The sequence below is a fragment of the Canis aureus genome, chromosome 2, assembly GCF_053574225.1.
Source record: "Canis aureus isolate CA01 chromosome 2, VMU_Caureus_v.1.0, whole genome shotgun sequence".
In the NCBI taxonomy this organism is placed as follows: Eukaryota; Metazoa; Chordata; class Mammalia; order Carnivora; family Canidae; genus Canis; species Canis aureus.
The window spans coordinates 53,233,146-53,254,259 of NC_135612.1; the positions used below are offsets into that span (position 1 = coordinate 53,233,146).

The following is a 21,114-nucleotide window of genomic DNA, read 5'->3' on the forward strand; positions in this document are numbered from 1 at the left end:
GGGCTTGTTTGCCCCTGGGGAACTTGGGGCTTTCTCCTGAAAGTAGTGGAACCCCGCTGAAGGATTTCAAGCACAGAGGAGACATCATCAGGCTGACATTTTAAAGATTTGATTGATTGATTGATTGATGATTGATTTTACAGAGAGAAAATGTGCACATGCATGTGAGTAGGGGGAGGTGCAGAGGGAGAGGTAGAGAATCTTGAGTAGGCTCCACACCCAGTGCAGAGGGCTCAATCACACAACCCTGAGATCATGATCCAAGTTGAAACCAAGAGTTGGTCGCTTGACTGACTGAGCTGCCTGAGTGCCCCCAGCCTGACATTTTAGAAGGCTCTGTGCCCAGTGGTATGGATGACATACCACTGGACACTACTTGGGATGCCTGGGTGGCTCAGCAGTGGAACATCTGCCTTCAGCTCAGGGTGGGATTCCGAGATCCAGGCCCATATTGGGTTCCCCACAGGGGCCTGCTTCTCCTTCTGCCTATGTCTCTGCCTCTCTCTGTGTCTTTCATGAATAAATAAATAAAATCTTTTTTTTTTTTAAAGGATACTTCTGAAATCATGGTAGGGTGGTCCATACCTTAGGCTGAGACTTGGCTCTAGTAGTTTCTAGATGTGTGACTTGGAGCAAGTTACTTACCCTCTTTGAGTTTTGCCTTCAGAAGTGCCTGGCACATAGTAGGAGCTTAGTATGTATTTGTTGAGTGAATGAATGTCAAGAACCCTCAAAACTTAGGACCAGATTGAAAGCAGATCACCATGCCTGGGTGGCAGAGATGCTCCTGCTGCTGGAGGTGAGAGTCTGGGGAGGGGGGGATATCTCAAAGATTCCACATCCCCAGCCCTGCCTGCATAGCGTCTCATTTCCACTTGCTCTTTTCCCATTCACCCTTGGAACATCAGATCCTTGGGCCTGATGAGAAAGGGCTTTTATTTCTTAATTTTCTGAGGTCCTAAAAAAATGAGAGGGACCCTGGCTGAAAGGAAAGCCACAGATGGGAAGGGTGAGGCTGGAAGTAGACTAGACTGTCATTGCCATGGGACAAGAGGCACAGCTTGCCTGGCTGCAAGAACCTTGAGGAAGGTCCTGAACCTGCTCCATCCACCTCAGTTTCCAAGGGACCTTCTCTAAAGGGGTCAGGATAGTAGACTCTCTGGGATGCCTGGGTGGCTCAGCAGTTTGGCACCTGTCTTCGGCTCAGGGCCTGATCCTGGAGTTCTGGGATGGAGTCCTGTATTGGGCTCCCTTCATGGAGCCTGCTTCTTCTCCCTCTGCCTGTGTCTCTGCCTCTCTCATGAATAAAAAAATAAAATCTTTAAAAAAAAAGTATAGTAGACTCTCAACCTCAGGTAGGAGAGGAGATGACTTTAGGCCTGGCATCCAGCTGCTCACTCACTGATATTCCCACTTCCATGAGCGCCCGGTTTCTGGTTCTTGATGGGTGGGAGGGCCCTGTGCACATGAGCAGGTGCTCTGCGTGGAGTTTGAGAGGCAGAGAGGAGCCGATCGGCAGGGAAGAGCTGCCCAGGCGTCCGTAGACCTGCATCCCTGTCCGGTCTATCCAGACCCCAAACCCGCAGGTCCATGCCGACGGGAAAGAGCTCCCCTAGGCGGGGCGGGAGGCCACTCCGCCCAGCCTCCGCCGCCTAAGCCCCGCGCGCCTGCATCTCCCAGGAATGACCGCCAGAGGGCGCTGTTGGACAGCGTGCAGAGCGGCGCTCTGGGACCGGAGAGCCGCGAGGTCAGGACTGCAGACCCGAGTCCCTGAGACGGGTGGGGAGGTCGGAAGGAGGAGGACAAGGGGTGGAAGCCTGGGAGACCCTCAGGGGTTCCTCTGTCCTGCAAGAGCCTTAGCGTAGTCCGACCAGGCCTTGGAGGTGCGCGGGCTTCACACTCCCCGGCTTCAGATCTGGAACGGGGGTGGGGGGATGGGGAGGGCTGCCTGGGGGGCATGCAGGGAGGCACCGCAGAGACCTCAGGGGAGGCCAGTCTGGCTTCCTCCGCTACCCATTTAGGCCGTGGCCCTAGGGGTGGGAAGTCTCCCCACCCCTAGTTTCTTGCGGTCTTGGCCTAGGGGTCCGAGTTGGGGGGGTGGCGCTCTGGAGCGGTAACTATGCAGCGGTGGCCGCCCTCCCTCCCTGTCCAGTGTTCTTCCTCTGCGGCCCCGTGCCCCCATAGGCGACCTTTCTCGAGTGAGGGGTCCCACCCTAGTACCCCCACCCCGCCCTGCCCCTGGGCTCCTCTGAGGCTCTGCCTTGGAGCTTAGCTCCTGGGGAGGGCATGGCCGTTTCTTGAACTGGACAGGGCGGCCTGACCACTCACCTGAGTGTCCTTTAGGGCTGGGCATCTATCGATGCTTGCCCTAGACTCAGTGACCCCATAACCCCGGAGTAGGAGGGAGAGGATGGGGGCTGAGCGAAGGAATCTCCAGCTCCCAAAAAAAGATACATTAGGGGATCCCTGGGTGGCGCAGCGGTTTGTCGCCTGCCTTTGGCCCGGGGCGCGATCCTGAAGACCCGGGATCAAGTCCCAGGTCGGGCTCCCAGTGCATGGAGCCTGCTTCTCCCTCTGCCTGTGTCTCTGCCTCTCTCTCTCTCTCTCTCTCTCTCTGTGACTATCATAAATAAATTTTAAAAATTAAAAAAAAAAGATACATTAGCAACAACAGACCCTTTCCTGGACATTCCTCCTAAGGATGCTGGCACCTCTGAACCTCGGTCTTAAGTGGGTTCAAGCTGAAAGTGCAGTCTCTTCTAGGCCTTTCACTAGCTCTGAGAGCACACATCTTTGTTCAGGACCTGGGGGACACTCACAGAGGCACACAGTGAGGCACAGGGTGCTGGAGCTCCATCCCCCAGGTGGACAGCAAGGGGTTGAACTCCCTGGGGGACTCACTGTCACTGTCTCCGGGGGTCCTGCGGCAGGATGGTGGGAGAGGGAGCGCGGTGTTGGAGACAGATAGCCCTGGCACCAGCCCTGGCACCCTAGGATCCTTTGATCCTTTTCCCAGCTGGGGAAGAGTAGCTATGCTGGTGAAACTGGCCTTTGAGGACAACATAGGGCTGGCACTCCCCCGAAACTGGACTGCCTCCTTTCATTCCCTTAACTCAGGGAAGCTTCCCTTAACTGGAAGCAGGGATCTGGCCCCTGAGGGAAGAGGAAGGGGAAATCCAGGCTGTAGGAAAGCAGCTTGGAGGCTGGAGAGGTAGAAGGAAGTGTGCCGCTGACTGTTCCCTCAACCTCCATTGCGGTCAGGGCTACTGCTTCCCCAACAGCTGCTCAGCAGGTCCAAGCACCAAGGGGCAGACAACAGGATTTGGACAGGACTCTAATGAGGGTGTGAAGGCCTGGACAGAGTCAACCAAAATCATAGTAGGCCTGCACTTGTGATCCAGTCCCTCCAACCAGGGTGAGACCCAGATAACCCTGTCGTGGACCAGCAGCATTCTGTGACTCTGTGGCGGCATCCAAAAAAGGCAGCTGAGGGCGGGAGTGGAGAGGATGGGAGGGGGCTGCTGGCGCCCGGTTTGGCGGGCGCCTCAATGGGCCGCAGGGGCCAGAGCAGCGGCCTAATGGATTCAGGCCTGCCGGGCAGAGGCGCACCCGCCCGCCCGCTCCAGCTCTCAATAGCGGACAATGGAGTCCCGGGGTGACCTGAACAAAGAATTTGGAAGTAGTTAAACTGCAGAACACGTTCTGGGCCTGGGTGCCTCCTTTCAAAGAGAGCGAAGGGAAAAGAAAAGAAAGCCCTGGGGGGTGGGGGGGTTTGAGAGAATGCCCAGGGGAAAAGTTGGTAGGTCGCCCTAGTTGCCGCCAGCTACCAGACGCCAGGAATTCAATAGGATATGGGGGGAGGGAGGAGTGGCCCAAGTCTGCCTGACCACAGGGAGAGGCTGAGAAAGTGCTCCGGGAGATGACCGGGGTTCCCCAGACTCCCCATCCCCCTCAGACTTGCATTTTGGGTCAGGCTCTGAAGCTAGGCTGCCCAGGAGGCCTGGGAGAAGCTTCTCTGGGCTTCGGGGGCTGGAGTAAGGGTCAAAAGGTGGAGAAGGGGAAAGGAGTGTGTGGGTCCTGTTCTGGTTCCCCAGCAGAGACTGTAAATGTAGTCTCCCTGGGTCTAACGCTGGGTCTCTGCGAGGCCTCTCTGGCATTATCTCTCTAGACAGGTTTCTCTTTCTGATCCCTTTCTCAGAATTTATTTTTGTTCTTCCTTTCCCAACCAGTTTAGAAAGGCTGGGTATCCCCAGCCTGTTTGCTCTCCCCACCTCATACAAGCAGCAATCTAGATTCTTCTAATGAGAATATTCTCTTTTTTCTTTTCTTTTCGAGTCAGGCTTCTAGGTGTAGAAATTAAGGCCAATTATTATTATCTCTTATATTTTTTCTGAACTTTCCAATTTTTCTACAATGAGCACAGTCACAAAATGGAAGAAGGGGAAGAAATTTAGAAAAGTAGTGAGTTACACTGATATCCAACCAATTTAGAAGAGGAGAATCTGGAGAGATTATGGAGACCGAAGGAGTAAGTAAAATGACAGGAGAAATGGTCAGGAAAGACATTGGGGTGGGGCATGTGTATTAGAGGGGGAGACATCCTCTTTCCCTCTCCGAGCCCTTTCCTCAAGTTGCTTAGAAAAGAGAGAAGTAGGGAAGAAGAAAAAAGCCGTAAGGGCCACTGCTTCTTGGAAGCGCTGCCTCTGGAATCGGAGCTAGATAGCACGCCCCAGCTAGGCGGTTCCCTCCGGTGGGAGGCGCTCGGTTTGCAAGGAGTTAACAGCGTTGCTCGTGAACTTGGCCTGTCTGTCTGGCTCGTGATGGATGGTGAGACTCGCTGACAAGTTCAGCCGGAGGGACCTCCCCTGCTGTGGAGGCGGGAGAAACACGTAGGCGGAGGGGACCCTGGGCGAGCGGCCGGGACGCGCGGGTAAGACTGTGGTTTGGCGAGGGAGGGCGACCGACAAGGCGCCTTGACCACTCGCCTCCTCCCCTGGAGCCTGCCTCTACCATCCTGAAGCACCAAAGTTTCCCGGAGCTTCGCGCAGTAAGTCCCACCAGCCCCTGCCTTCCCTTGCGGGTGCCGCGGAGCGGTGGGAAGCCGGGCGTCGGGAGCCAGCCTCTCGGGAGGGCGAGTTCAGCATTTGGACAGCGGCTCCGGGGCGCCGTCCGCCCAGCGCTCGGAGTTCGCAGGTGCACCGCCCAGGGCGGGTGGGGGAGGGGGAAGGCAGCACTGGGTCTTGGAGAAGCCGGACCGAGCCTGGAGGGTACCCTCGCTCCGAAAGGCACACCTTTCTCCTAGCTAAAATATCCCTTCCCAGCTTCCATGGGGTCCCCGGGACCGGTCAGTCCGGCGTGGATACCCTCAGCCGAACCAACACTTGCTTAGAGCCAACGCTTGCAGCCCGGGGGGTAGACGCCCCCATCTCCTTAGCTCTCCATTCTCCCCAAAGCAGCCTGGATCCCTGAGCTCAGAGCTGCCTGCGAGGCTTCCAACCCGCTGCTCGCCGCCACCTCCCAGGTCGTTGGTCGCTCTGGACGAGCCTGGCAGCGCGCGGAGGCGGGGGCGGGGGCGGGGGAGGGTGGGGGTGGGAACGGAAGGCTTGAATGGCGCCGCGACTCCCCGGGCAAAGCTGGGAGGCACGCGGGGCGGGGGAAGGAAGCGCGGGGCGCGGGGCTGGGCGCCCCTCGCAGCTTGCCTCCGCCCCCTCCATTCCGCACTGGTCCGGGCGAGGGGAGGGGGGCGGGGGGAGCCGCGCTGACGTCACTGCGGGCCGTGCCCGCCCGAGAAGGCGGCGCTGGGAGCCGCTCAGAGCCCCGAGAAGCCGCGCGCCGCCGGGAGCCCCCGCACCGCCGCTGCCGTGCCCGCCTCCCGCGGCTCCCGGCCATGCGCCCGCCGAGGCAGGGGCTCCCGGAGAGCGGCGGGAGCCGGGCCTGAGCCCGCGACCGCGCCTCATCAGGGGCCGCGGAGCTGCGGTCCCCGCAGCCGCCCCACCCCCGCCGCTGCCTCGCGGGCCCCCGGCCCCCTTCCCGGTCCGTAAGTGCCGCCGCCTGCCGTGTCTCCGTGAGGCTGGGGAGCGGGGGCTAGGGCGCGAGGGCGGTAGCAGCACCGGGGAGCTGGTCTGGACTGGGAGAGGGGGCTGGGGCATCCCTGCTCTGCCCCCTCGGGCGGCTCGGGCGGCTCGGGCGGCTCGGGGCTTCCCGTCGCTGGCGGGGTGAGGGGTGCGCTCTGACTGCGGGCGGGAGGCAGGGCTCAGCCTCTGGGGCCGGACCCCACATCCCCAGCAAATCGTCAAGGCCAAGGTCAAGGGTCATGGGGCAGTGGGAAGCGCCCAGAGGTGAGGACTTCGGCCTTTCGGGTGTGCAGAAAGGGGAGGGGCGGGGGGCCCATGGAAGTTCTGGGACTGCAGACCGGTTTACCAAAAAGGAAAGAATGTTTCCAAAGTGAGGTTCCCGGGAGTCTCCGGACCGCCCCCTTCCTCACCTCTGCCCCTGACTCTCTTCTTTCTTTTCATCTCCTCCCTAACAAAAAATAATAACCCAGAAAGTGGCTTCCTGAAAAAAAGAAAATTTAAAGAAATAATGCAACACACAGCACCCACTCTAGACAAGATTTATGGTACACTTTCCCCCTCTGTAATGGGAAGTTGTTGGGAAAGCCTTTCTGCTCTGCTACTCCCCCCTGCCCCCTACCTCCCGGCATCGCCCCCCCCTTCACCCCGCACCCCTTGCCTGAGAACAGGCCTCTCAGATCTGTTGGAGGGTGTCTCTGCAGCCTCCTCCAGCCAGCCCAGGCTCCAGTGAGCTTGGGAAGAATGAGGGCAGTAGTGGAGGATGAGGCTGTGGAGGGGGGCTTCTCTGGGAGACGGCAGTGGGGGAAGAATCCAGGCTTGGCCCCGGCAAAACAGAGTGGTAGCAGAAGCTGAGAGACTCTGTGGGGTCAGGTCATGGGAGTAGTGCATACATTCAGAAACACACGATCCCAGTCCTGAGAAATTCAGGTGCCAGGGCTGAAAGCCTGCTGTCTCCTGGAGGAGATATGGATTATTTAGCTGCAGAGAGGGAAAGGATAGTTTGAGGGACTGGCTTTTAATCAAGGGACAGAGGCCAGAGGGTTAGGTAGGCTAGGTGAGCACTGAGGGGGCAGGTGTCTTGCAAGGTTCAAATGCAGGAGCTTCCATTAGCAATGCCAGCTGCTGCAGACCCCAGGGGAGGGGTGCCGTTGTTCCCAGGCCTTTTCAGTAGAGGTGTTTCTGGGTTTCTGCCCAGCCTGGGCCTCCTGGGCCCACACCCTGCATGCCTGAGCCTCAGCTTCTGAGAAAAGGGAGGCCAGATGTGGGAGCCAGAGAGGGCACTACAGCCTAGCTGACCATGTGAATAGGAGAGTGGGTGTGGATTCCTGGGGACCCTGGGTGCAGGGAGCTGGGTCCATCTGGGTCCAATTAGTTCAGCGCTGGATGTCCAGAATCCACACAATAGGAAGACAAGCTTAGTCAAAACGTAGGCCTGAGGGAGGAACAGGGAAGGAGGGAACAGTGGGAATAGGCACCCTGGATCTACCTTGGATTGTGACTGGTGATACTGTCCTCCAATGGAGGAAGGAGCTCCATTGGTCTCAGGCTCCCAGCCTCTGGACCAGGGCAAGTCTAGTCACAGGATATTGGGTGCCTGCACAGAGCTGTTGGCTAGTCACAACTGCTCACTCTCCTTCTATGTAACCCCTTAATTCACTGTGTCCTAAATGGGGGCTGGGGCACACTCCTGTGGGTAATCATAGGACCCTGCACTGATCTGTGTAACCACCAACAGGAAACAGGGACGGGCCAAAGCCAGCTTGGACCCCAAGCAGCTGAGGTCCCCAGTGGTTACAAGACTGCTCATAGAAACAAACGTGTACACAGGCAAGCTATCTGCCACCTGCCTTAGATTGGCTGCTAGATGGGCATTTGGGCCAAGTGTGTGTGTGCTTGTGTGTGTGGGGGTGAGTCAGTGTTGTAGTTGTAAGAATCTGAAGGGGTACAGGGCACACTGTGGCTGCAGCAGGAATGGGCATTGCTATAGATACAGCTAGGGAGGTGGGGGCCAGGATCCTTTCTGTCCTTTGATAGAGGTTTGAATATGAAACATGGAGTCTCTAGCCCTTGGTAGACATGCCCAGGAGGAAAGCCTCCTCTTGAGGAGACACCTGCAACTGCTGGCTGCTGTTACTTTTTGCTGGTAGCTGCTGGTGTCCCTGGATCTCACGATTGGGGAGAAATGAGGAAGTTTGGGGCAAATGGAGTGGTGGAGAGAGAGGTCCGGTAGCCGGTTCTCAGCACCGTGGCCAGGGCCAGCCACCACCATCAGCGTGTTGCTGTCAGCACCCAGCATTCAGGCAGACCCAGTGCCTGCTTTCCCTTGATCTTAGGGCCTGTACTGCAGCGCATGGGCCAAGGCTAGGCGCTTGGTTTGGGACAAAGTGCATAGAACGTGCAGATGAGAGGGAGAAGGGCCAGGGTTAATGGGGTCCTCGTCAGTCCTGTTTGGAATGGGCCTGCCCAGCATCCTGCCACCCTCATCTGATGGTGCCAGATGAGGTGTCCCTCCACCCGGCATCAACCTGGACCATTTCCTGGCCCCTGTCTAAGTTGAGCTAAGCTGTGGAGGCCAGACACCAGGCCACAAAGACTGCAGCCAGTCCTGACCCACCAGAGCAGTGTTTTCCCTGCACCCTCCATCCTCAAGGCCAGGATCCTACATCCTCACCGTGGCCTCCTTCATGGGAGTGGTGCCATGATGGCCAGGTGCTGAAGGTGGAGGTGGAAGGATTCCAAGACAGTCCCACTGAAGCAGAGCACAGAAGCCCCCAGCCAACCTCACCTGCTCCCCACCAAGGGACTCAGTTTCCCAAAAAGGGTAGCAGAGATGTGGCCTTGATGATGGTGGCCTCCCGTGCATTTGAATTGGATCCAAATCGGGCTTTTAATTCTTTCTCCCAGGGCCCCCACTCCCCTCAGCTTGCCAGTCGGGCCTCCGGCGCCGCTGTGTTACCGTGAGCCTCGCTGAGGAGCCATTTTGTGCAGCATCCTGCTTAAATCACACTCGGAGGGGCTCCCTCCTCGCTCTCTCTCCCCCCTTGCTCCCTCTCTCCCTTCCCTCTCCCGCAGGTGAACCTTGCTTCTCCGCCCCTTCCCGCCTCCGCAGCCCCACCCTTCCCACCCCGGGTGGCCCAGAAGGACTGGGGCTCAGGAGGCCACCCCCACATACACCAAGAAGGGGAGACAGTGCAGGTTCCTGGAGCTGCAGGAGGAGGGGAAGCAAGGGGCGCCTCCCAATTATGGTAATCCTTTGGAATTAACTGTCTCGGGCCCAAATTCGGGTGGTTCCTTCCCCAGGGCTGCTGCCTGCTTCTCCATTTCTCCACTGTTGCCGCTCGGTCTGGCTCGTGTTTGCCTTCTGGAAAAAGGAATGTGTATGCAAAATGGGATTTGGAGGGAGATATGTAAATGCCAGGTCTGGTCTGGCACAAGCCGGCTGGGATGGGAGTGGGATATAGGCTGCCTTGGATTTAGGGTCAGGATGAAAATAGAACAAACCTGAAATATGTGGTGGGGCAACGGGAACTTGACAAGATCAGGAAATTGACAAGATGGAGATGTGTCATTTTTAGGGAAAAATAGGGGAGTAAAGGATATTTAGAGAAATCATGAAATCCTTTCCAAACCAACCTCTTTTGCTCTCTTCTTTGGAACCCATTCTGCAGGGATTTGCCTAGCTCAGAGTGGCTAGGTGCCCAAGGCCCTACTAAGATGTACCCTCATGGGTATCTCTGCCCAGCCTTACAGTGGTCCTCACAGACCACAGCAGTAGGAGTCCCCTGGGTGGAAAAAAACCCATGTGTATTAGACCACCAAAAGCTGGAAATTCACCTGCCTGTGTTGCTCCTGGATCTCCCTCTGTGTCTTGGACTGAAATTTTTTTCTGGGGGCATCTGAGAGCAAAGATATCACATTTTTTCATATTTAATCTTGTGCATCCTGAGGATGAGTGGCAGGGGAAGGTGAATCCCAGCACCCAAGGCTGAAGGGTAGCCACAGCATTAAGGAGGAAGCGGGTGATGGTTGGGGTGAGTGAGAAGAAGGCTGCAATAGGGCCTTTCCAGGTCTGCTGTTAGGCTTAGTTGGGGGTGATCCCGGGAGATCCAGCGTGGATCCCTTTTCCCTGTTGACCCACTTGCCAGTGAGTAGGTCAGGTGTGTGCGGAGAGCCCTAGGAGGAGGGCTGAGGCTGGCTTTGTGTTTTCATTTTTCGGTGAAACATAAATTTAACCAGCAGCCTAGTTCATCTGCGAGCGGACACAATCGGCTGTACCTTCCTAGACGTTTCAAGAGAGGAGGGACCCAGCAGCTGGTACTGGGCACCCGGGCCTGGCCCGAGCGTAGCATAGCTCGGGAACACTATGGGTGGGACACCGATCCTCACGCTTGGTTCCTGCCTCCACTCTCAGTTTCCGCGCGTGGGCTGGTGCTGGAAGGTGCTGAGCGTGGGGAGAAGAAAAGGGAACCTAAAGGTGAACCGGCTCTTACCCTCGGCTCTAGGCATCCCAGGTGCGCGCTTGGCCGCCCTGGAGAGACCTTTACAACGCCCCACCACGTGTGCCCCCAGACCTCATCACCGCAGGTCCCTAACTGATGGTTCGCGGTGGCTGCCAGGCTCCCTGGGACTTGGGGAAGGCAGAGGAGTTTGGGGGGAAGGCCAGACGGTGCGCACCCAGGAGCGCAGCCCCACCGCTTTTGAGGGCAGAGTAGGCGCCCTCTCGGCCTCCGGGAAGGAAAGCCGTGAACGCCGAGGCCATTGTAAGGCTGGGTGGTGCGGAGCGCGGGAAGGGGGCTGGGATTTGAATGAGAGCCTGTGATTGGCGGATCCCTGGACTGACGTCACTTCCCCGCGGGGCGATTAGCGTGCGAGAGGAGGGCTGGCGGTCCAGTGCGCTGGGGGCGGCCGCGGCGCCCGAGGCTGGCGAAGCGCGCGGCGCGGGTGCCCTCCGTGCGCCCCGGGACGCCGTCGGAGCGCGCTGCCGGCGCCGGTGCCCGGACGCACGCAACGGGGAGCCGGGGAGGAACGCGCTAGGAAGGCGAGGGAGGGCGGGAGAGAGGGAACTGGGCGGGGGCTGCCGCCCTCGGCTGTGGGAGTCAGTGTGTCTGTGTGTCTGTCGGTCCCCTCTGGCTCTCCGCGTGCGCCTGGGGCTCCGGGAGCGGCGCCCGCTCCGGTTCCCGCTCCCAGAGGCAGCGGCACGTGGGGCCCACGGCGCGGCAGCGGCGGTGGCGAAGGGAGGCCCGTTTCTCTCTTTGGTTATCTAGCTGTATGAGTGCCACAGAGCCGTCATAAAGCTAGATAACCGAAAGTAGAAATGACTCTCACAACTTCTGCGTGCGAGCGCCCGCCCCGCTGGCCGCCCCGGCCCGCACGAGCCGGAGGAACCCAGAGGAGCCCAGTGCCGGCCCAGCGGACTCCAGCCCGGCGGAGCGGCCGCGCCCGGACCAGGTACCTGACCTCGGCTCTCTCTCCAGGGACACTTTCCGTACCCTGGAGGAACTTGCCAGCCTTTCCCCTACTCCTCCTCTTTCTCCGCCCCCCACTCCATCCCCCAGCGCCGGCGCTGGAACCCCAAAGTGGAGAGGACCGGGGGAAGGGAGGGGGCTGGGGTTGCAGAAGGGTCGCTGGCGGGGAAGGCACCAGCCTTGCCTTCACCCCATAAATCAGGCTGGAACAATCCTCTCCTGGAGCTGCGGACGGGGATTTTGGGATGCAAATGCGATGGGAGAGAGACGGCGGCCGGTAGGGGGTGGGGGTGGGGGGATTGAAGGGGTGGGCAGGGGGCTGCCCCGCCGCTAACAAAGCGGCCTTTATCGAATTATTCGACGAGTCAGCCCCTGAGCGCCATTAGCATACGGCTTGGGGGTTGCCGGAGCTTCGCCCCTCGGTGAGGTCAAGTTCTTGATAATTTGATCACTTTTCACGGGCTCTGGCAGCTGCCTTTGTGTGCAGTTGGGGGGTCTGTGTGCAGCGTGAAGCGGAGCAGAACTGGCGAGGAGTGCGCTCAATGGCTAGGGGCCGAGGCGGGGGCCTCCCTCCCCGACGGGCCGGCCCTGCCCTGCATACAAACCAAGCTCCGGCGGGCGGGCGGGACCCAGCCCAACCCCGCGCCACCTCTGCACCAGCGGCGGCCAGACCACTCCCGCCCGCGCCTCCTCAACTTCCCTGAGTGGTTAAGGTGCAGCCAGGCTCCCAGCGTCACTCAACCACCCCCCCCCCCCCAACATAAGATGTATTACAATGTCTAGCAAATAAAAAAGCAATTGGGGGAAATCTGCATTCGGTTTCCATGGCAACCCAATGCAGCACACCCGGCCACTCAGGCTCCCAGCCCCTCTTGGCTGGGTGTGGGGAGTGGGGCTGCCCCTGATCACTGTTGGAGGATCTGGGTCCCACATAGCAAACAGTGCTGGCTGGGGTCCCTCTTGAGGTTCTTGCCTACCTCCAGGTTTCTGTCTTCCCTGACACCTCAACTTGTCCTGAAGCTCAGGGCTCCCGAAGCTTGGGAACCACCTAGGCTGCTGGCTGGCGATGAGTGGTTGTAGAGCCAGCCCTGAGTGCTACCTTAACCTTGCCTTAGGAAAGAAAGGATCCAATATAGATTCAGCCCCCACTCCTGGTTTGGAGGGATCTCAAGGTATATGGGGTTGTGAGTGATGTGATGAGCAATCTGGAAGGGACTTGAGCCACCACCCAGACATGACCCTCCATCATCACCTTGCCCCTATATACACCAGGAAACATGTGGAAGACGGAAACGACTCCTCCAGAGTCAGATAGCTCAGAAGTGCAGAGCTGGGCTCGGGTCACTTTACTCCTGGTCACTTCCATCTTGGCCCACTTCATTCCCCAGAGCCTCTTTCTTATTTATAAGGCCCGTGTTCCCTGCTCCTACCCCGAACCTGCCTAAGTCCTCTTGTAATAATAGAAATCTTTTTCCACTCTCATTCCTTCAAACCTGCCTCCCCTCGCCCCCCGCCCCCCCCCTTTTTTTTGCCTTTTCTTAACACAATTATTTTGAAAATAGGTTAAATGTGTAAAAGGGAAAAAATCAAATATTACGAAAGGGAAATCTATTGGTCCTGGGAAGAGGAACTTCGAGGCTGAGGTGGACGGTGGAGGGGGACTTTTGTCTGTGCCACATTTTTAATTTTGAACCACATGAATGTGTTGGCTATTGAAAATAAAAATGAAATAAGAAAACAAAAGAATAGACAGGAAAGTCAGTTGCTCTCCTCTGTCCCCAGAGGTAATCACCAGGTAGAGGTTTTCATGGATCCTGTGTGTCCCACCCCACCCCCCACTTTTAAAAGCCAGTTTCTCTTTTTCCTTCGGAGAGGCTGGGGAAGGGTGGCAAGTGCCATTCAGGATCCACCAGGCCAGGAGCACAGCATACCCTGGGCTGCCCCTCCCTTCCAAGTGCACCTGGGAGCCTATGCTACGATCCTGACCTCATTTCGGAGGAAACCAGAGCAGCTCTTCCCGACCCTCACCCTGTGCTGCCTGCCTGCCTTGCTAGCCAGCTGGCCCCGGGCCCCAGGGCTTCCATCTTCCTTTCCCATCATCCCCATCCCTTTGCTATTTTGCAAGAACTAGTCCTTCTAGTAGCCCAGTGGTTTTGCAGCCTCACAGCTGTGACTATACAGTTCAAATGAGTTTTCTGTTTTTTATTTTTAAACAGCAAGATCCCAAACCGTCTGGGCAGTCCTGAAATCTGGGTCCGGGGGAGGAGGAGTCTGCGCAGGGGAGAATGCGGTTTTCTTACCGCTTTCTACGAAAATCCGTTGATGCAAACCTTCCAGATCAGGGGAAGGATCGCGGCAGCGGGCCGGGCTTCAGCGGACAGAGTGCGCTGGCATCCTAACCTCCCGGACCCCGCCCTATACCAGAACCGCCTTCAGAGAGAGGCCAACCCTCCCGATTTCGGCCTCCGGGTATGAATGCCTTCCCCCAAAGAGCCACGTTCAAATCCCCTCTGGACACTTGAAGTCCCAGGAACAGGGTCATAATCAGGTGCCTCGCCCCACAAACCTCCATCAAACCTCTTCTGATTTGCAGGGGCCTGAAGGAACCCCGCTGGGTCTCAAGCCTTTTCAGCCCTCCTCCCCTACCTCCCACCGCCCTGCTCCCCCTGTCTCAGGGAAGCCTTCCCTCAGGCCTTCTCTGGCCACTTGGCTCCCCAGATTGAGGCAATTTGAGCTTCACCCTTGCCATAAATCAGCACTCCTCCTCCCCACCCTGCCCCAATCCAAAAAGGCTTTGGGGAACCTGAAAACGCCATTGAAGCTTCAGCTCGAAAGCCAGAATTGGTTGGGATCTCAAAGATGCTCCTCACCCAACCCCTTCCATTCGACATCTAGAAATACCGAGCTTGGTAAGGCTCAGGGGCTCGCCCAAGGTCGCACACCAAGCCCCCGGTGGGGCGGAGATCTGGGCAGCTTCCATGGGGAGTGAGGCATCAAGGGCTTCCTTCTCACCGGTCCACGAACTCCCAACCCTGAACGACTGACTGTAGGATCGGGCGGGCCTCCGCCCCGGCGAATGGAGAGCTGGCATCACCGAGCGCCGCCGAGAAGTCCGGCTGCGGACGCGACCAGAGGAGGCCTGATGCAGACTGGCCGGGGCGCTCTCCGCGGCCGCGATCTGACCTCCCGGGAAATGGGACCAGAGCGCGCAGGGAGCGAGGCCAGGAGGCCTCCCAGGGCCCAGCCGCGACGCTGAAAAGCATGAAGGGTCGGAATTAGGCGCTCATTTAGCGAGCGTTACTAATCCGAAGTTACAGCGCTAATTCCCTGATCCGGCCGCTCCCACACGCAGCGCCGGGATTAGACGCGCGGCCGCCGCCCCGCCCCGCCCTCGCACCCCGGATCGCGCCCGCCCCGCGCCCTCGGGTCCGCGGACTCCGGGCTAATCCGCCGCGCGGCGCTCGCCCGGCCCGAACGTGCCGCGGGGCGGGCCCGGCCAGCTGGGGTGTGCCGGCCTGCGCGCCCGGGCCGTAGAGGCGGGGAGGGGGCGGCCCCGGCGCGGGCGGTGCGCCCTCCGGGACCCGGGCGACGCGGCGCGGGCCGGAGAGCCGGCCGGATGGCTCCAGCCCGGGTCTGCGCTCCCACGGCGGCCGCCCCTTGGAGGCCGCGGCGCCATTTTAATAGCCTTCGTTCCCCCGTTGGCATCGCTCGCGCGCGCGCGTGTCGAGGCGTCTCTGTCCCCCATCCCGCCCTGACTTTAGCCCCCGCGGTCCCCCCACCCCCGCCAGCCTGGAGAGAGTGACCAATCAGCTCCGGCCTAGGGTGGGATGAGCGTCACCATGGCGACGGCCAGGGCGCCCTGGCAGTGCCGCCCTTCGCAGAGGGCGCGTCTTCCCTGCGCCTGGACGGGTGGGGAGGAGAGGAGGAGGCGGGCGGGCGGAGGAAGGCCGTGGCACCTGCCCACGCCCACCCCGTTCTGCCTGGGGTCAGTGGAGATTGGGTCGGGCTGGGGGGTCAGAAGGGAGGCCGTGGGCAGGGCCTTGGGAGAGCTCCCAGCTTGTGCCGAGGGGCACCTGCCAGACTTTCCCATTACTCCGGGGTGGTTCTCCCTTCTTTCTCCTCTTGGCCCAGAGGCCCATCTTGGTCTATCTCTCAACCTCCTCTCTCTCTCTCTTCCTAAGACAGTGGTGTTCAGGAGCTCTCACAGCTTTCCCCCAAATTGCCTTGCTTTCCAGTGCTGTGATTTGGGTTCACATCACTTCCCCTCTATGAGTCTTAGTTTTCTCCTCTGTAAGATGGGTTGGTGTGCAGGCTGTCCTCATGGAATGCATCCAGTACACACTGGGTGCTCTATCAAGGTTAGGGCACCTTCTCCCTAAGCAGGGGAGGCAAGACTATCCAGGACAGAACTCAGAACTTGAGGATGTCCTTTCTGTCTGGGGACAGCCAACTTTAGGTGTCTCATGGCTTCCAAGAGACAGCTTTTTCATCGCTCTTCCAGGCAGCTGGGAATGGAGAGAAGAGGAGGGTGCTTAAAAATAGAGCCAGGGTGGGGGCTGTGGCTGGAACAAAACCTTGGTCATCGCCTCTGAGAATGGGCCGCTGCCACTCCTATAGCACTGGCTCCTTCCTTCCAGGCCGGTCCGGCTTAAGCACCACTTAAAGTGGTCCCTGCATTCACTGGCCGGCCCCTCACCGCAATTGAGCCGCAGGGGTTTGAAAAGAGGGCCAGGGCCTCAATGACAGGACCTTGGGCCAGGCTAATTGGTTTTGGTTCAAGGGGATACTGGATTTGTGAAAAGCTCCAAACTGCCTTTCCCACGCCAGAGCCAGGCCACAGCTTTAAGGGGAAAGGCTTGAGGAGCTTGGGGCCATTCGAGAAAGCTGGGAGCCAGGTGCCTCCAGCTGATGATCGCTTCCTGATGGCCAACACATTCCACCGCTTGGAGGGTAGGGAGTTGTTCCAAGGGACTTCATGGGTGCAGGCAGGTTCTCCTAACGCTGTCTCTCTCACACACACATGGTGGTGTCTAGAAAGGAGCCCTCTTCTCTGAACCTTTGACACACTCTAGTCGTGAAGTGACCTTGCTTTTCCCCCACTGGAATCATCCAGTAATCGGCTAGCTAATAGTGCAGTTGGTCTCAAGATAACCCTCTCCTATCTCCCGAAATGTTCCTAAATCACCCTGGGCATTGGCAACAAGGTAGAGATGAGGAGCAGGGAGGTCTTGAGGTTCTTTTTATTTATTTTAAGAGCAAGGGTCAGCTATTTCTCTACATTTAAAAATTAAGCATTAATTGTATCATGACAAGTCTATCATTATTGTAGGAAATACTCGTGTAAATACTTTGGAGTGTGTATCTTGAGGTATACCAAATATCTATGTGTTGGGGGCAAGTGATTACATGTTTCTGTATATAGTATATGTATTCTTGTATATAAGGTCTGCGTTATCAAATCACACACTTATATGACCATCAGTTATGTTAAGGATGGTGGCAGGGTTGAGTGGGAGCTATAAAAAAAATATCAGTCCCATTTAAAATGACGTTGCATTGACTGAGACCCGTTTTTCATGGTTCATTGTGTGTTGAAGGGAGCATTTCTAAGTAATCAGCTAAAGAAACCCCCTACCTTTTTATGATCCTCCACATTTTTCACCATGTTTGCCCACTTGAGGCACATAAGTAGGAGAAAGGTACTTTGAAGAGATATAGAACTCTGTGTATCACATTTTCCATTTTTTATTTCAATTTTTAATTGCCCAGAACCTAATTTCTTTAGGCCTCTGCTGATTTGCACATTTGAGATTCATGTGTAAATATGCATGTGGCATGTGTGCACGCCTGGGCCTCCTTATCACAAAGTGTGCTCTCTCGGTGTTTAAATACACACAATCCACATCGACACATGATTATGGGCTTGCGTATTTGCCTCTTCTCTAGAATCAGGTTAATTTTCCCTTTGCTAATCCTCAAACCCATTAAGTCCCCCACCCCCACAAAAAAATTGCAAACCCTACCACAGGCCAGTGGCCTCACCCTACTTCTCCAGCAGGCAGCTCTCCAGGCGGGGTGCTGGAGTGAAGGTTCCTATTAGGCAGACTTCATTAATGTTACCAAATATACCCCAGCACATTTACTCTTCTACTATGAAGTATTATCATAAATAATTAAAATTAAACTGCACTTGTCAAAATAAATGAACAAAGTAGAGTTAGTGATGTCTCTGCCTTGATTTGCTTGCCTTGCTTTCCTTATTCGTTAATTTGAAGAAAAGGAGAGAAAGAGGGAGAGAGAGGAAGGAAGAAAGAACAGACTGCTTTGGGAAGGGGAGAGGCATGGAGAGGTGGAGAGAAACCGAAGGAAAGCCCTGCAAGTCGTCTGCCCTTACTTAGGTTTCCAGTCATTAGGGCGCTCTGGGAGGCTGGAATGCAGCCTCTAACGTCAGCTCATAATGAATATTGAGGTGTGGATGTGGAAGGAGGGATTTCTTTGTTTACTGAGGAATAGCCATGGGAATGGGGGAGAGGATTGCCTTTGGGGATTAAGGAGTGGGCTTTGTTTTTATGAAGGGCCTTACTTCTTTTCTGAAGTTTTCTGCAGCTAATTGATTCAATTCAGACATTCCTTCTCCCTACCCGGCCAGCCGAGGCCATGTGTTTGTGAGATGTGCACAGCCCATTTCCCCATCTGCTCTGGCCCCTTTCTCCACTGTGACCCTTGAAAAGGGTGTGAACGAACCTTCACATGGGGAGATCACCGGCTATGGAGAAATCAGTGAGGGGCTGAGACCTTTGTATGTATATTTGTGTGATAGAAGCCGCAATATGTAATACATCTGCATATGTATTATTCAAAGTATGATTTACATATAGAAATAGATCATAGGTGTGTAGTTGTTTGGGTTCTGACAAGTGCAGTTACACCCATGTAGCCAACGCTCAGACAGACAGCATCTCCTTCCCTTCCAAAAGCTTCCCTCCTGCCCCTTCTCAATCAAACCCTGCTCACCTCCCTTCTGATGTCTCTTACCTGGATTAGTTTGACATGTCTAGAGTTTCACAGACATGGAAATGTATGCTAGGACTCTTTTTTAAGGTTTTATTTCAAGTCTGGAGGGAGCACTGTCCTCAGAGGCCTGACAGAGTGAATGTCCGGAGATTCCATGTTTAGGGTCACATTGAACCTGGGCGTTAACACTTTTCCCTCGGATGGGCCCAGAAGTCAGACCTGTAATTACATTTTTTGGGGGGTGGGGGGTGGAGCTGATTTGAGCTGGTCTTCTGCCAGGACAGCCCTGTTCTCACCCAAGGTTTGTTAATGAGCCGGGGACAGGTGAGCCTCACACATTCCAACTTGCCTCTCTTCAGCGGCATCCAGGAGCCTACAGAGAGCTATTAATGGAAGGTGCCGGCTTTGTGCTAATTAGAACTTCCTTTCAGCTTCCATCTGTACAGGCACTCCAACCCCTCAGTGGTCAGCCTCACCCGTCCCCCACCCCATCAGCTTGCAACCTAGTGTTACACACACACACACACACACACACACCATGAATTAGGGTGTGCTGTGAGTGGAGCTGCTCTCTGTCTCTGGCCAAATCCTGGGGCTTTGTCTGTCGCAGGAATGTACAGGGTGGCATTTCTGGAGTTTTCTCTGTCTTGTTAGGGTGGAGATGCACTGCCAGTTGGGCAGGGATTCCTCCTGGCTAGGCTGGTCTCACATCATTGATTTGGATTCATTTTGAAAGGGACCTCTCCTCCTCTGCCCTCTGGAGAGTGTGGCTGCAGACCTCGTGCCCTCCATTACCCCCATTCCTGGCAGCTCCCAAGTCCGATTGTACCCACCCCATCTAAACCTTCAGCTGCCATCTTTGTCACCCCGGGCAGTCTGGAGGTGGGGCTGTTTCCCTGGTTCTCTTCTGAAAAAGACCAAATTTGTGTTTTCTTAAAATTTATCAGGCCCAATGGGCATAATTTTTTTTAATGGATATTGTCTTTTAAGGAGGTTTCATTGAAAAAAAAAGAAACATTAACGTCACGTTAGCGTCATTTAAAGAAAAAGCGCCTTTCAGCTTTGGAGGTTGGGGGAGTTACGTGGCTTTCTGCCTGATTATCACTTGGGATGAAATCTTTTTCGGGAAACCAGAGAAAGGGGCATTTCCTTGCAATGATCCTCTTTTTAGCTCCTGAATCCCCTCGAGTCCTCATTGGGGTTGTGCGTAAAAATATCATGCCCAGCCTGCCCCTTCATCTCATTTTCTCCTGCATGAATTATCCTGGTAATAATGCAGGTCACCCACTTCTTTGACTGTGTAGACTGGGATTTTAAAACTCAGGAGTGGATTGTTGGCCAGCATGGGGCTTTGCCAGATTCCCCCAAGGTTCTGGATCCAGGCTAGAGAAGGATGGAAATGCCTCTGGGGTGCCCAGAGAGGCTGCAGGAATTCCTCATTCACTGGTCACGGGGTGAGCAGGGGGACTGGCCTGTGGCCTTTTTTTGTCCCTAGGGGTGACAATTCCTGAGCCGAGGCACTAGAGTGGAAGACCTGGGACAATCCTAGACTGGGTTATTAAACCAACAATCCAAATTGCAGAAGGGCAGCAGCTGGAGGGTGGAGGAGGACACCCACTCTTGTGAGGCAGGGTTTTTTTTGGGGGGAGGGGCATGCTTTTGCCATCACCACTCAGTATATCCTTGACAAATCACCTCACCTCTCCAGATGTGTGTTTCCCCTCATCTATGAAATGGAGGTAACATAAGTAACTGCACCTCCAGGGATCATGTGAGAATTAAGTAAAATATACAAATAAAGTGCCTGACATAAAGTGGGTGTTTGGCAAATGGTAGCTCTTTCTCCAGGCTTGGGGCAAGGGGGGCATATGGATATCTGGATATGAGCTTCAAACCTCCACTGGCTGGAGAGAGAGAAAGCACCAATAAATGGCCAGAGTTTCATGGAAGAATTGACCAGCTCCCTTCTTTCCCCAGTGCCCACCATACCCATCAGTCCGGGAACTGGGAAACAGATTAGGACTCCAAGGAGCACCCCCGTTGGGAGGGGAGGATCGGACGGGTGTAAAGTTCCCTGTTGGCTGGCTGGGGAGGTGCACCTGCAAGTGTCAGAGACTTGAAAGGAGCAGGATCCAGGTTAGCTTGCCAGGCCAGGCGGGCGCCGCCAGGAGGCCCACTTAGCTCGGGTTCCTGATTTCTAACAGCTGGGCTCCCGGCAAATGGCCTGGGGTCCCGGTTCCGGCAGGTTCCGAGGCTCAGGACTCACCAGCAGCAGCGCCGTCGGGGAAGCCAGGGTTGTCCTGGGGCGGCTGTTGGCAGGCTCTCCGTGATGCGCTCAGCCTTAGGTGCACGGAGGTGTCCCTGGCCCGCTGGAGGCTAAGATGCTCGGGGCCAGGACGGAGCCTCCTCAGCCAAGACCCGGCTCCCCTCCCGCGCCCCGGGCGAACGTGACGGAGGCGCGGGGTGCGCCCAGCAGCCGCCCCGGGCTGCGGTCGTGACCTGGAGGAGGAGGATGCGTGTGCCCCACTCCCACCTTCGAGGGGACCGCATTGCTCTTCTAG

At 56.6% G+C, this 21,114-nt stretch overlaps 1 long non-coding RNA gene across 7 annotated transcripts in view; it reads left to right on the forward strand.

The window, feature by feature from the left end:
* The first annotated feature begins 4,880 nt into the window (after positions 1 to 4,880).
* Positions 4,881 to 21,114, forward strand: part of LOC144297837 (uncharacterized) — a 34,638-nt gene continuing 18,404 nt past the window's right edge. For 2 of the 7 annotated variants that reach the window (XR_013364750.1, XR_013364710.1), the window contains exon 1: positions 4,885 to 5,047. This is a non-coding gene — a long non-coding RNA (uncharacterized LOC144297837). Of the gene's footprint in view, positions 5,048 to 11,418; positions 11,523 to 15,422; positions 15,525 to 21,114 lie in introns of those variants that run through there. The other 5 variants (XR_013364743.1, XR_013364702.1, XR_013364751.1 and 2 more) reach the window with 5 other exon arrangements.